This window comes from Gossypium hirsutum, chromosome A04, assembly GCF_007990345.1.
Source record: "Gossypium hirsutum isolate 1008001.06 chromosome A04, Gossypium_hirsutum_v2.1, whole genome shotgun sequence".
Taxonomy (NCBI): Eukaryota; Viridiplantae; Streptophyta; class Magnoliopsida; order Malvales; family Malvaceae; genus Gossypium; species Gossypium hirsutum.
The window spans coordinates 29,921,493-29,937,357 of record NC_053427.1 but is presented as its reverse complement, the minus strand read 5'-3'; positions in this window follow the sequence as shown (position 1 = coordinate 29,937,357).

The following is a 15,865-nucleotide window of genomic DNA, read 5'->3' as shown; positions in this document are numbered from 1 at the left end:
TCAAATTAAATAAACGAGAACATCCTTTGAATTCTGTACGAGGAGAAAATTGATTCGTAGTGAAGAGTGGTCAGAACAGTTGAGCAGTGAAACAGGGGTAACTTTAATGAATAAACTGTACTAATTGGCTAGATCAAAAATTCTAAAAATTTTATGGTAAGAATATATGTGAATCTAGTTTCAAGGAAAATTAACAGTTTGTAATTTAGAGTTCTGTAGCTCCAGAAATAAATAATTTAGTTTCTGGTACTCTGCTAGATAGCTTATTTTGAACCTGTTTATGAATGTAATAGTGAAAGTTTGTGTGTTTGTGATGGTAATATTCCAGGAACATATTGTGACTTTGTTTAAAGTATGATAATGTATTGTTTATTAATATTTACATGCTTACTTACTAAGCTATAATGGTTACTCCCTTCCTTTCCTTTTTCCTATAGTGTCGCAGATGTTAGCTCGAGTTGGAGGTCGCCGGAGGTTAAATCACACTATCAAACTATTGATCAATATATAAAGGTTTCAAAGTATTTTAAGTTTTTGGCATGTATAGAGACTCGTTTAATTGTTATTAAGTTGCTAGGAATTGGCTGAAAATACTAACCTATGTTATTTGAAGGTCTCTATTGTATAAAGTCATTTAATGTAAATAATCTTGATTATGTTATTAATTAAATGATGCAATTTATAAATGTGCATGCTTGCCTATGTGTGTGGTTGAATTAAAGCATGATATGGGCCTTGTAAGCTCTTTTTAAGGGACAGCTTGAATGTGTTTGAAAAATTTTTAAATTAGAGTGAAATTATGAATCGGTTTTTATACGATGATTAGTGATTAAGTCTGGTAATGCCTCGTACCCTATTCCAACGTCAAACACGGGTAAGGGGTGTTACATGTTAGTTGGCATACTTGAGGTAAAAGAATTTGTGGTACTTGTTGATCAAGCCTGTAAGGCTGAGGAGCTCGAGAAATAGAAAAAGAAAGCTGATTTTGAAGCAAGAGACTTGCGTAAGAGATCATTCAGCAGGTCAGTTTAGTTGTCACCAAAGAAGTTCCGAGATGATTTTAGCCGTTCTAAAGCCACTTCAGGTTACTCTAGACGGGATCAGAATAGACCACAGGTGAGCTCGAGAACTACCTCAGTAGCGAGTATGGGTAATGTTAGATCAAATCAACCCAAATGTAAGCACTATGGTAAACGACATCCCGGCAGTTGCAGATTGCACGAGCCAGCCTGTTTTAAATGTGGATCAACAGATGATTATATTCGAGACTGCCAAACTTTAGCTGAGGAAATTTTAGTGCAAAATACGAGATCGGGTAACACTACAGCCCGAGGTAGACCACCCAAAAATGCTGGTAATACAAGTGGTAGTCAGAAAGGGACTAAAGATACAGCAATTAGATCTGAGGCTCGCGCACCTGCCAGAGCCTAGCTATACGTGCACGAGAGGAGACTTCATCCCCGAATGTTATTACTAGTACATTTACTCTTTATGATACTAATGTAATTGCATTGATTGATCCTGGTTCTACTCATTCTTATGTATGTGAAACATTAGTATTCTACCTGTTAAGTCTACTGAGTTTGTGATTAGAGTGTCAAACCCCTTGGGTTGGCATGTTATGGTTGATAAAGTGTGCAAGAATTGTCCCTTGATGGTTCGAGATTTGTGCTTTCTGGCTGATTTGATGTTGCTGCCATTTGATGAGTTTGATATAATTCTGGGTATGGATTGGCTGACTTTACATAATGTTGTTGTGAACTGTAAAAGAAAGACCATTAATCTACAGAGTCAGAATGATGAAGTTATTCGGGTTGAATTCTAGTGATTTGTATGGTTTACCAGCAGTGATATCTTCAATGCTATCTCAGAAATATGTGAGAAAAGGGTGTGAAGCTTATTTTGCCTATGTTCTCAACAGTAAAGCGGTTGAAAGAAACATTGAATCAGTACCTCTTGTATGTGATTATCCGGATGTATTTCCAGAAGAATTATCAGGTTTGCCACCTATTTGGGAAGTAGAGTTTGGTATTGAGTTAATGCTTGGGACGACTCCAATATCCATAGCTTCGTACAGAATGGCACCTACAGAATTAAAAGAATTGAAAGCTCAGTTCAAGAATTGACAGATAGAGGTTTTGTGAGACCGAGTTTCTCTCCGTGGGGTGTGTCTGTGTTGTTTTTGAAAAAGAAAGATGGAACTATGAGATTGTGCATCGATTACAGACAGCTTAATAAGGTAACTATAAAGAATAAATATCCATTGCCATGAATTGATGATCTGTTTGACCAACTGAAAGGGGCTACAGTATTTTCGAAGATAGATTTGAGATCAGGCTACTATCAGTTGCGAGTTGCAGATTCAGATGTGCCAAAGACTGCTTTCAGAACGAGGTACAGATAATATGAGTTTCTGGTTATGCCTTTTGGACTCACTAACGCACCTATCATTTTCATGGATTTGATGAATCGGATCTTCAGACTGTACCTGGATCGGTTTGTGGTTGTGTTTATAGATGACATTCTGATCTACTCTTGAGATGAAGCTGAACATACCGAACATTTGAGACTTGTGTTGCAGACCTTACGAGATAAACAGTTATACGTGAAATTCTGTAAATGTGAGTTTTGGTTAAAAGAATTCAGTTTTTCTGGGCCATGTGGTATCATCATCAGGTACTCGGGTGATCCGAGCAAAATTTCAGCTATACTGGATTGGAAACCTTCGAAGAATGTTTCTGAAGTTCGAAGCTTTGTGGACTTGCTGGTTATTACAGACAGTTCGTGAAAGGTTTCTCTATGATTGCAGCTCCGATGACAAAGCTACTACGAAAAGATGTTAAGTTCGAATGGTCAGAGAAGTGTCAGAAAAGTTTTGATTAGTTAAAAACCCTTTTGGCTGAAGCTCTAGTGCTAGTTCAGCCAGAATCGGGTAAAGAATTTGTAATTTATAGTGATGCATCTTTGAATGGTTTGGGCTGTGTTCTGATGTAGAAGGAAAAGTTATAGCTTATGCCTCGAGACAAGTGAAACCGCATGAAAGGAATTATCTGACACATGACCTGGAACTAGCAGCAATTGTGTTTGCATTGAAAATTTGGCGTCACTATCTATTCGGTGAGAAATGTCATATTTATTCAGATCATAAAAGCCTAAAATACTTGATGAATCAGAAAGATTTGAATTTCAGACAACGACGATGGTTAGAATTAGTAAAAGACTACGAGCTTGTGATTGATTATCACCTGGGAAAGGCTAACGTTATTGCTGATACGTTAAGCCGAAAGTCACTGTTTACTTTGCGTACAATGAATACACATTTGGCTATGTATGATGATGGTTCGATAGTGGTTGAATTGAAAGCTAGATCATTATTTGTTCAACAAGTATGTGACGCCCAGAAGGTTGATAGCGAATTGATTGCAAAATGAGATCAGTGTGAGACGGATGCTGATTCAGAGTTTAGAGTTGATGCTGATGACTATTTGAGATTCAGAAACGGAATATGTGTCCCGAGGAATTCAGAGTTGATTCAGATGATTTTGAATGAAGCTCACAGCAGTCAATTATCTATTCATCCAGGTAGTACAAAGATGTATAATGATCTGAAACAGCTTTACTGGTGGCATGGTATGAAACGAGACATTTCTGACTTTGTTACAAAATGTTTAGTCTGTCAACAAGTAAAAGGTGAACATCAGGTGCCTTCAGGATTACTTCAGCCTATCATGATACCTGAGTGGAAATGAGATAGACTTACGATGGATTTTGTATCTGGTTTACCATTGACATTGAGCAAGAAAGATGCAATCTGGGTTATTGTTGATAGATTGACTAAATCAGCTCATTTTATTTTGATAGGCATAGACTACTCACTGGATAAACTGGTTGAATTGTATGTTTCTCAGATTGTTAGATTACATGGTGTGCCTATATCTATTATTTCGGATAGAGATCCGAGGTTTACATCTCGGTTTTGGAAGAAATTCTGCACTAGGTACGAAATTACATTTCAGTACTACTTTCCATCTGTAAACAGATGGCCAGTTTGAGCGAATTATTTAGATACTTGAGGATATGTTGAGATGTTGCATTCTCGAGTTTGAAGGTACGTGGGAACAATACCTGCCTCTGATTGAATTTGCATATAATAACAGTTATCAATCGAGTATCAAAATGGCACCTTATGAGGTTTTGTATGGTCTTAAATGTCATACGCCATTGTACTGGACTGAGCTCAGTGAAAATAAGATACACGGAGCCGATTTGATTAGAGAAACTAAACAGAAAGTGAAAGTGATCCGTGAAAGTTTAAAAGCAGCATCAAATCGATAGAAATCTTATACGGACTTGAAACATAAAGATATAGAGTTTCAGATTGGAGACAAAGTCTTTTTGAAAGTCTCACCGTGGAAGAAAATACTTAGATTCGATCGTAAAGGCAAATTGAGTCCGAGGTTTATTAGGCAGAATGAGGTTATGGAGCGTATCGGATCTGTTGCTTATAGACTATTGTTGCCACCTGAGTTAGAAAACATCCACAATGTATTCCACGTTTCAATGCTTCAGAGGTATCAATCTGGTCCTTAACATGTGATTAGCCCGTTTGAGATTGAAATTCAACCCGATCTAACCTACGAAGAAAAACCGATTCGCATCTTGACTCGTGAGGTTAAAGAGTTGCGGAATAAGAAGATTCTATTAGTTAAAGTATTGTAGCGTAAGCACGGAGTTCAGGAAGTAACATGGGAGCCAAAGGATACAATGAGAGAACGTTATCCGAACCTATTCACCGGTAAGATTTTTAAGGACGAAAATCCCTAAGGGGGGAGAGTTGTAACAGCCAGATTTAGACCCTAATCGGAACGGTGGTTTCGGGACCACGAATCTGAGTCAAAAAAATATTTAAAAATTATTTTCTGTGTTTATTTTGTGTGAATTTTTATTTGTGAAATTTTCATGATTTAATTTTGTAATTTGGGTGTCCGATTAAAAAAAAGGGTAAAATTTTGATAGTTTTAATTGTAAGGACTGAATTAGTAATGGCTTTTTAAATGGAAGCCCTTAAGTTGTAAATAGCCCATGTCTTTATAAGTGGTACGGTGGTAGGTAAAAATTTAATAATTTTTATATTATTTTATTTAAGTTATACATATATGTAAAATTAAGCTTTATTTTATAATAAGATATTATGTGTATATATATATTTATATTATAATGCATGAAATTGAAAGCCAACTCTTGTCCATTAATTTATTTAAGAGACAAAAAAGGGTTTATAACATAAAGCTTGGTTATAATTTTAAAAGGGGTAATTTAGAAAACCAAGTTATAAATTATATGATATATGTTATATGTTATATGTTATATCATAAAATTATCCTAAGTGCTCATACACTTCCATTGCCGAAACTTAAGCAAGAAAGAAAACAAAACAAAAAGCTAGGATTCAGTTATATTCAGGCTTGATTAAGGTATGTGTTTAGCTCAGTTTTTGATAATTTTTATGTTTTTGAGACCGTTGCTTCGAGTACTACAAAACCCATGTTTAAATTTCGAATTTCGATGAATATTTTAAGTTATGCCGTTGACGAGAGCTTGTGATTTTTATTGTTTGATGATGAAATATGAAAGATAGGTGTTGCGTTAACATATTTTGTATTGGAATTTTTGATGATTTTGAGTAATTAGGACTTAATTGCAAAAATAAAAAGTTGAGGGACTAAATTGTGAAATTGATGGAAAATATGGACTTATATGTATATAGGGAGCATTCGGCCTAATTAGAGTGTAGCCAAATTTTGCGTATTTTGTGTTTTATGCAATAGGGACTAAATTGAAAAAAAAATTACAAATGTTAGGGGCAAAATGGTAATTTTCCCATTTGTGTGTTTTAGAAAAAAAGTGAATGAAAATAGGTTTGAATGAGCTTAATTTGAATACGTTTAGATCAAGAACCAAAGAAATAGGATTTGGATCGTGGAAAAATGAAAGTTGTCGACTAGCAGCCCCGTCCTGTTTTACGACGTCCGAGGTAAGTTTTTAAGCAAATAGATGTGTTTAGTGGTAGTTTAATGTTATAATTACTTGCTGTTATGGAATATTAGAAACTAAATATATTGTGGCCGAATGTGAATAAATGTGGCTACTACACTTTCCAATCTGATTCGACTGAGATACGACGTTCAAAAGCCCCGATGAACCTTACGAATAACTATGATACATATATCATGACATAGGATACTGATACATGTGTGCGAGTAAATCCATGGCATCGATTTGTGATTTTGATATGTGTTTACGAGTAAGATCCTGTCTGGGACAGTGGCATCGTTTGAGGTTACATGTAAGACCACGCCTAGGACGTTGGCTTTGTACAATTTATGTGATTATTCGAGTGTCCTATCCAATTCCAAATGGTTCATCAGGAAATGATAAGCTATGTTTAAAAAGGTAAAACGAGCTAAATGCCATGTATGAATTAGTTTGTTACCAAGTCAAGGTAAGTAAGTAAGTAATTAGTATTTGTTATAATGTCTTATTGAATAAGTACGGATGGTGAAATTTTATTATAATAATCAGAATCGATAAGGATGAACATAAATGTATTGTGTTTGTCTTCGAATGATATGTGGTATGTTTATTAATGGTACTAAGTATATTCGGTCATTTGGATAATGTACATATGACGGTATATATATTATGATGCTTGAGTAGAAGTTATGAATATATGTGAATTCGATTGTTTAATGATGTCTTGGCTTGTAAATGGAATATGAATTATTTATTTTGGTATTATAGGTATTCGGCCAAGGTGAGAATTTTGTATAAAATGAAATGTCATGAATGAATGTGGTAGTTTGAGACTAAGTATACTCATATTAGTATAGTTTGGTCAAATTTACTATGAGATAGTTATATTATTAGTTGTTTATTTGCTTATAGCTTACTAAGCTATAGTAGCTTATCATGTGAATATTTGTTTCTGTTTTATAGATTTTTGAAAGTCAAGCTACAGGTTCGGGATCGTCTACGAAGCTCATCACACTATCCTCTATTTTGGGTACTTTTATAAGTTAAATTAAAGATTATGGCATGTATAAGCTAAAGTATGTCTTGGAAATGTTAATTTTGAGTTGTGTATAAAGCCATGCGAAAATGGCTAATATGCTATGAAAGTATGTGACGCTTTAGTTACGTTTATATGTGTTATATGTATTGATAATGGTTGATGAATTTGGATGTGGATGATGAACCAGACAAGGTACATATCGTCCTAAATATGTTAGTTGATTCGACTATGATTCTTGCTAGGATAAAATGCACATGTCAAATCGGTTGAGATGTTTGGTTAAGGTGCTACATGTGATTTAGCATAAATGGAAATTCAGTTATGTCCGAACTTGATAAGAGTTTATTTTGATATATTTATTACATGGTATGTAGGTTTTGTGTTTGGATAAATATATTTGTATTTGGTTAGGTGATAAAATATAAATGTTATGTAAGTAAGTTAGTCATGATTTGGCATTTTTAAATGTATAAGTATATAATGATTTGATTTGATGTGTAAATTATGGTTGTTATATATATATTAATTCATTTCCATGGAAGGTTATATGCATATGAAATGGTATGGTAAAATAAAGAAAACGTAACCTTGAACATTGCATGATTTTAGGTATGTTTATATTCGGGTAATGAATTGAAATAAATGACCAAATGAATAGTGAACTTTGTATTGGTAAAACAAAAGGTAATATGAGTTTTATTCGATGCTTATATGTTCGGTTTGGTCACATTGACATGATCATATTTAATTGGTTTTATGAGTAACTTATTGGTTTGGTTATACTGATATATATACGAATATGCTTAGATGTATTTATATATGTATGTGGTTTGATTAGTAATATACTTATGAAATAGACGTTTATAAATGGATAAAATAAAATATGTTTGACTATTATCTAGAAACTTGAATGATGTGATTATTGTTCATATGATTTAGCTGTTGGAGTAATAATATTTATGTAATATGATATGATGTTTGTTAGTTGGATCGAATAAGTGATTTAATAAATAAATTTTTTTTCTTTTGTATGTGATTGTGATTTACATAATTGAACAGATAGTTACTAATCTAGTTTTATAATTATTATAAATAAGTTGGTATAATTTTTATGCATGTTTTGACTTGAATGATTGTATTTAACTGTGTTGTGTTCGGTAACGTCTCGTAACCCTAGTTCAGCGACGGATATGGGTTAGGGGTGTTACACTGTGTGTATCAGATGGTTAGGTCACGTGTGTAGTACTAAGTGCAGGCTGCTATGTGTACAGATTGATAGGTCGCATGTGTAGTACTAAGTGCGGGATACTATGCATACCCATTAACTTCAATGACATGTGTAGTACTAAGTGCAGGCTACTACGTGTATCAGATGGATAAGTCGCGTGTGTAGTACTAAGTGCGGGCTATTACGTGTACTAGATTGATAGGTCGCATGTGTAGTACTAAGTGTAGGCTACTATGTATACCAGAGAGCTTCGGTTACAATGATGGTATATGCACAAGCCATCGGGTATCTATTATTATTTCGATAAGTTCAACGGGAAATTTACTAATTGAAAATAAATATATACATGACTATGTGATAAATAAGTACAAGTATATCTGTGTGAAAAGTTGTGAATAATGTGCTCGATAGTTGAGCGAATCTTTTGGTAAGATAGAATGAAGTAAGTGAAATTATGTAAAAGTGAAATTTTGTACTAAAACAATTTTGGATAGCAGCAGTTGTGTGACTTTGAAAAATCACCAAAAATGATAGAAATTTAATTAGAGATTGAAAAAGATATGAAATTAAAGATTAATGAGTCTGTTTTCTCATAAAAGAAATGGTGAATGCAAAAGAATTTCATACTCTATGATAATTGGATTTTTGTGAGATAGGGTAAGAATGATTCTGGAATCCCCTATTCTGATTTGGGACATTCATTAAAATTTGTAAAAAAAAATAATTATGGGTCATAATTTGTATGATTAAAATCCTTAATGAGTCTATTTTCAAGAGGAATTAATGGGAACAACATCCGAGAGCTGTACCATGAGATAAATAATTTTTAGTGAAGAGAGGTTGGAACTGTCGGACAGTGAAGCAGGGGTATCTTTAATGAATAAACTGTACTAATTGGCTAAACTAAAAATTCTGAAAATTTTATGGTAAGAATATATGTGAGTCTAGTTTCTGGAAAAATTAGTGGTTCTCAATTTGGAGTCCCGTACCACGAAATAAATAATTTTTAGTGAAGAGAGGTTAGAACTATCGGACAGTGAAATAGGGGTATCTTTAATGAATAAACTGTACTAATTGGATAAACACAAGAATTCTGAAAATTTTATGGTAATAATATATATGATTCTAGTTTCATATAAAATTAACGGATCTTAATTTGGAGTTTCGTAGCTCTGGATATAAATAAATTAGTAACTATGACTCGAGAAAAAAATATGACCAGAAAATGAACAAAAGTGTAATTATGATCACATTTTCATGGAATCATGTTGATAATTCATATGGACTTACTATGCTTTAAGCTTACTCCCTTCTCTCCATTTCTTAGTGTTCTTAGGTCAGCTCGGGGTTGGAGACCGTCGGAGGCAGCATCACACTATCAAGCCAACAACTCCAGAGTATTGTCATATGTGTATTAAATACTTTCAAGTGAGTGGCATGTATAAGGACTAGTTTTTATGTTAGATGTTGGTATGATTAGCCAAATGTATCGGCTTATATTGAATTATTGTATATGACCATGAGATATGGCTTAAATGGTTATGGCTTGTAAGCCTAATTATTCTTACTATGTGTTAATGTTTGTGATGTGTTTATAATTGGTTGTTATGAATGATTAGTATAACACATGTACATGATGAATGCTCTAAGACCATTCGAGGTGGTCGTGGCCATGGAATGAATGTGTGGCATGGTAGAAAGTTGAGAATGATTGAATATGGACAATTGTAGAATTTGAATTAGAATGTTTAACTTGGAGTAACATAAGTATAAGTAATAAACACATGTATGGCGACATGTAAATGCTTTAACGGAATTTTACTAAAGGATGATTAACCATTAAATTGATGTTATAATGTGTGTCTATAATGTGTATAAGTATGGGAGAGAATTAAAGACAACATAAGGCTTGGAAAATAGCCTAAGTGTTGGCTATACGGGCAGAGACACCACCATGTGTCTTAGCCGTGTGGAGGACACGACCTAGCAGATGGGCATGTGGCTTGGCCATGTGAATCCATTTGTTTTGCTGACATCATAAACGGATAGTTACACAGCCTCAAGACACGGGCATGTTGTAGACACACGAGCGTGTCCTTGTGTCTACACGGGTGTGTGACCCTATTTCATGAAAATTTCTCTAAGTTTTCTTAGAGCTTTCTAAAGTCCTCGATTTAGTCCCAAACTACCCCGATGTATGTTTTAGGCCTCAATGGCCTGTATAAGGGACGATTTACATGTGTTTGAAAATTTTTAATTTGGATGAAATTTTATAGCTCGGTTTTGCATGTTGTGAATGTTTAAGTCTGGTAACGCCTCGAACCCTGTCCCGGCTTAAGGGGTTTTACATTTAGTGGTATCAGAGCTATGATTTAGTTGGTTCTCGGACTATCCTAGTATGAATAAGAGTCTAGCTATACATTCCACCAATCCGTGATTGTGTGATGTCTCCCGACGCGAATGAGAACCATCTTGTTGAGACAGAGGTACTCTCCAATCGAGTTACACCGACCATGTTAAATGTGAAGCTAAGGTATTCGGGTAAAGTACAGTTATGATGAGCCTAAACTGAGAAAAGTATGAATAAAAGTTCATGATATGTATGTGATAACATGTGAGATAAAAGTTTATGTCATTTTCCCGATTGGAAGTTGAATGATGATGAATTTTAACGGTATATTTAAATGAGACAAATGATTATAATGTAACGAACTTATTTCCTTTAAATTGATGGATTGATTAATATGAATGTAATGATATGTATATGATGAAGTGCTAGATAAAAGTTTTGATTGTGATATACTTATCCATGTTTGTTTGGCCCTCATAAGATGTTATGTGCACGACCTGTTTGATTGAATGAATGGGATAAGTAAAGTTATTCAGAATCCATAGAATGCATGCATAAATGCACTGGTTTAAATAAGATAACTAAAAAGTTCGTGTCATACGAACGTGAATAAGAGTTTGCCTGAAGTGGATGATATGCTTGTGAAAATGTTACTATGATGATGAAATAGTTTTATATGTATCTGTGTATGAGACATGAGTTAGGGACCTTATGACCCCACCCCCTTACTAGAGTGGTGTTTTGTAAAGGATTTTATAAGATCAGTGTTGAATAAGCTCACAAGTATGAGACCAAAGAGTTCAGCTGTAGAATGATTATACCTATGATCAGAGATTAATTGGATTGATAAGTAAAGACAAAGCTAGTAAAGTGCGATGTCGAGAAATGTATTAACTAGAATTTCTTCAAAACCAATCTTCTTCAATGAAAATCATAATGTGGGATTTGTAATAACATAAATAGTTGGAGGAATAAATCTTGACATGTAAGATATCGGAATGTGGTAATTATAGTAAGCAGATTATGACTGTCTCTCTTAAGGTACTCTATGAGTTCATTTACTCTCGAAAGTATTATTGGGGCTATCTATTTTCAGATAAATTGTTATCGTACAAAAATGTTTCTAATCTTGGAATAAGACTTAAGTATTGATAGTCTGACTGGTATATAATATGTATTGCTCTATTTTCCCTCTAGCATTCTATTACGTTCCGTCTGTTGGGATTTTATGAGATAATGTACCTGATGTTATGATTTTATTCCTTCTAATGGATGCTCTGTTTAATATATATATATGGGAAGGTACATTATCCTTGTTGCATTTAGTTCCAGTGGGCTTGAATGATGTATTCTTCTGGACTTCTTTCTTCTAGGAAATTATTGAAATCTTCCATATTTCTTTATGAGCTTTGTTCTGGGTCTTTCATTATGATATTATATCTTGGATTTCTTTATCTTGGATTTCTCTATCTTGGACTTCTTAATCCTAGTTTTCTTGTTATTTATATTCTAAATTTATCAATCACGACTCATATCTACAGTGTGTTCTTCACTTGTGATAATCATGTCAAGTTTGACTATGCTTCTGCTTTGATCATAGTAATGTGGTAATTTTAGTATCTGGATTTCTTTAAATCTTCGTGAAGGATTTGACATCGTCAAAGGCATAAGTGGTGACATTGCTAGTATCAGCTTGTATGATGGATTTCTTTTCTCAAGAAAGTTAATCAAGTTAATGCCTTCGATTGGGAACATTTATACCACATTGAGCTAATGCAATTGAAATGAACTTTGATTAGTATGATGATTGAATTTTGCATGATTACATGTTAAATCATTTTGACAACTGAAATGAAGGATTTTTCTAACGCCCCGTACCCGAGACCGTTGCCGGAGTCAAACACGAGGTGTTAACAGACTTAATTCATTACTTAAACAGCTCAAACAATTTATTTTTAAAATTTTCAGTCAAGCTAGCAATCTGCGTCACATTCGCTTAAAAATTCATATCTCGAGTTCCAAAACTCGAAATCTAATTCCGTAAATTTTCCCTAAAAATAGACTCATATATCTATTTATTAATGTTTTTCTAGAATTTTTGGTCTAGCAAATTAGTACAGTTTATTAGTTAAAGTATCCCCTGTTTCAGGGTTCGACTGCTCTGACCTCTGTGTATTATGAATCAGATATCTCCTTGTAAAGAGTTTCAATGACTACAAAAATTGTTTCTAGTAAAACTAGACTCAATAAGGAATCTGTACATATAAATAATGACTTATAATTATCTTTGAACAATTTATGGTGAATTTCCAAAGTCAGAATAGGGGATCCAGAAATCGCTCTAGACCTATTTCACAAAAATTTAAACATCTTATAAAATATAACTCATATACCTGTTTTCTTCCATCCATATGAAAATAGACTCATAATTATTAAATTCCATATTTTATTCATCATCTAATTGTATCTCTACTATTTTTAATGATTTTTCAAACTCACATCACTGTTGCTGTCTAAATCTATTTTATGGTAAATTTTACCTATTTCATGGTTTCCATGGATTAGCTAGCAATTTAGCATACATAACACCAAATATGATCATGATTAGCCATTCCAATGGGTAATCATTACCAAGCATTTCCATACCACTCAATAACCATATCATAAGACCATATATACAAAATGATTATAATGCTATACATGCCATACTCAAAATATACAAGCCATTATGCCAAGATGGTATACGGATAGTGTGAGTGTGCCTCCGACCGTTCTCGATTTCCGAGCTGGCTTGTCAACACTACAAGGAATAAAAAGGAGGGAGTAAGCATAAATGCTTAGTAAGCTTACATGCAAATAGCAAGTAACACAACTATATACGCAACATAAAACATCATTTGCATAATCATCACCGAGACATTCATATCACATTTTCATTTATCATCTTACCATATTGTTGTTATATCGAGTTTTCAACCCGAGGGTTAAGTACATACCTGTTCAAAGTATTCATTTCACAACACTTACCAATACATCCCTTTCATCTCGAGTATTCCTCCATTTGAATAGAATTTTACCCGTTGAACACATCGGAATATAATTCGGATACATGGAAAGTTTGCACATAAGTGCCACATATGTAGCCAAGCTACCATGTAACCCACCCATAAGTGAACTCGGACTCAACTCAACGAGCTCGGATGCCTGGTTATATCTCTCGAACTCGGACTCAACTCAACGAGTTCGGGCGCTCGCATCCATAAGTGAACTCGGACTCAACTCAACGAGTTCGGATGCCCAAATATCCTAGTGACATGTCACTTGTATCCTAATCCATTCCTAAGGTTCAACGGGACATTTTTCCCAATCATATGTCTCAACCATCTTCTACGGAATGCCGTTACCGATACTCGGTAGTATTTCACATTTTCCAAGTATATCACATAATTTGACATATTAACAAACAATTATCACAGTATAATATTTCATAATAATTATCATATCATTTAAATAACATTAAAACATTTAAAATAATAACTATGTTACCAACATTTACATATGAACTTACCTCGTATGCGAAAATGACTACTTTTACCATTTCGTCCACAACTTGGTATTTCCCCATTTTAGCCCGAATTTTAGTTTTCCTTGCTCTATCATTTAAAATATAGTCTAATTAGGACTCACATTATACAAATTGACCCAAAATCATATTTTGGCAAAATTATAGTTTTGCCCCTAAACTTTCGCATATTTACACTTTTGCCCCAAAGCTCGTAAATTAAACTTCAGCCTATTTTCTTATTTTTTATGACATTCTGATCATTTTTCCCTTCTATGGTAACATCAAATTCTCACTCTAACATATACTTATGACTATTAGGTATTTTTACCGATTAAGCCCTTTTGCTCGTTTTTACTTAAAACCGAGTAGTACAAATTGTCTAACATAATTTAAAACCTCATATTCTATCATAAAACACCAAAATACACAAATTTCACCTATGGGTATTTTTCCAAATATGAACTTTAGGTTGAATTATTTCTAGCATAAGCTTAATCGAGCTACCGGGACTCCAAAAACGTAAAAATCATTAAAAACGAGGCTAGAACGGACTTACAATCGAGATTGGAAGCTTGAAAAACCCTAGCCATGGTTTCTCCTTGCTATATTCAGCCATGGGGTTGAATATGAGCAAAATTGGCTTTTAATTTTGTATTTTAATTCATTTTACCCCTAAATGACCAAAATGCCCTTACTACCAAACTTTCCAAAAATTCCATCCATGTCCAATTTTTGTCCATAGACTTAGAAATTGGTAAAATTACTATTTAAGACCTCCTAATTAATATTTCAAAACAATTTCATACTAGAAACTTCTAGAATGCAAGTTTTACAAATTATTTGATTTAGTCCCTAATTTCAATTTAAGCACTTTATGCATAAAATTTCTTCACGAAATTTTCACACAATCATGCAATCATATCATAGACCTCAAAATAATCATAAAATAATTATTTCTATCTCGGATTTTGTGGTCACGAAACCGCTATTCCTACTAGGCCCAAAATCAGGATATTACAATTTCCTGAAACTTTATCAAGTAATAGTTAAGACTGACTTGGTTGTTCAGCTTGTATGGGTTATTATTTGAAAGATTTAATGCGATATTTATGTCTGATTTTTTTTTCTTTCCAAGTCTGAGAGTAAGATTTTATCTCTTCGGGTAAAAGACAGATAGTCTGAATGAAAGTGTATATATCTTAGAAGACTTTGATACAATTTAAAGTTGCTTTGGATGATAAAGTTTTTGTCGGATGAAAGTTTAGTGGTCCACTACATGTTGGTAACGATTTGAATATACGAGAATATTGTTAACCAAAGCCTTGAAACTGGTTTAGTCTCCATTGAGCAAAGACTTCTCAATTTTCTGTAACACCCCAAACCCGGCCCAGACGTTATGGCCGAATCCGGCGTGCCACATTGAAGTTAAAAGTCCCTATTTTCGTTTTAGTGTTCTAATAAACCGTATTTGTTACATTTAACCAAGTGAATGGAAGCTGTACACTAGGTAGGTATCCAAAACAGAGTAGGTGAGCCATGAAGGCTGCTTAAGTACCAAGCCCTTCGGTTGGATCCAATCCTAGACATGCCCACAACCATTGCCACACTTGGATATAACGAGTTGAAATTTATTTGAGTGCATATCTTTGA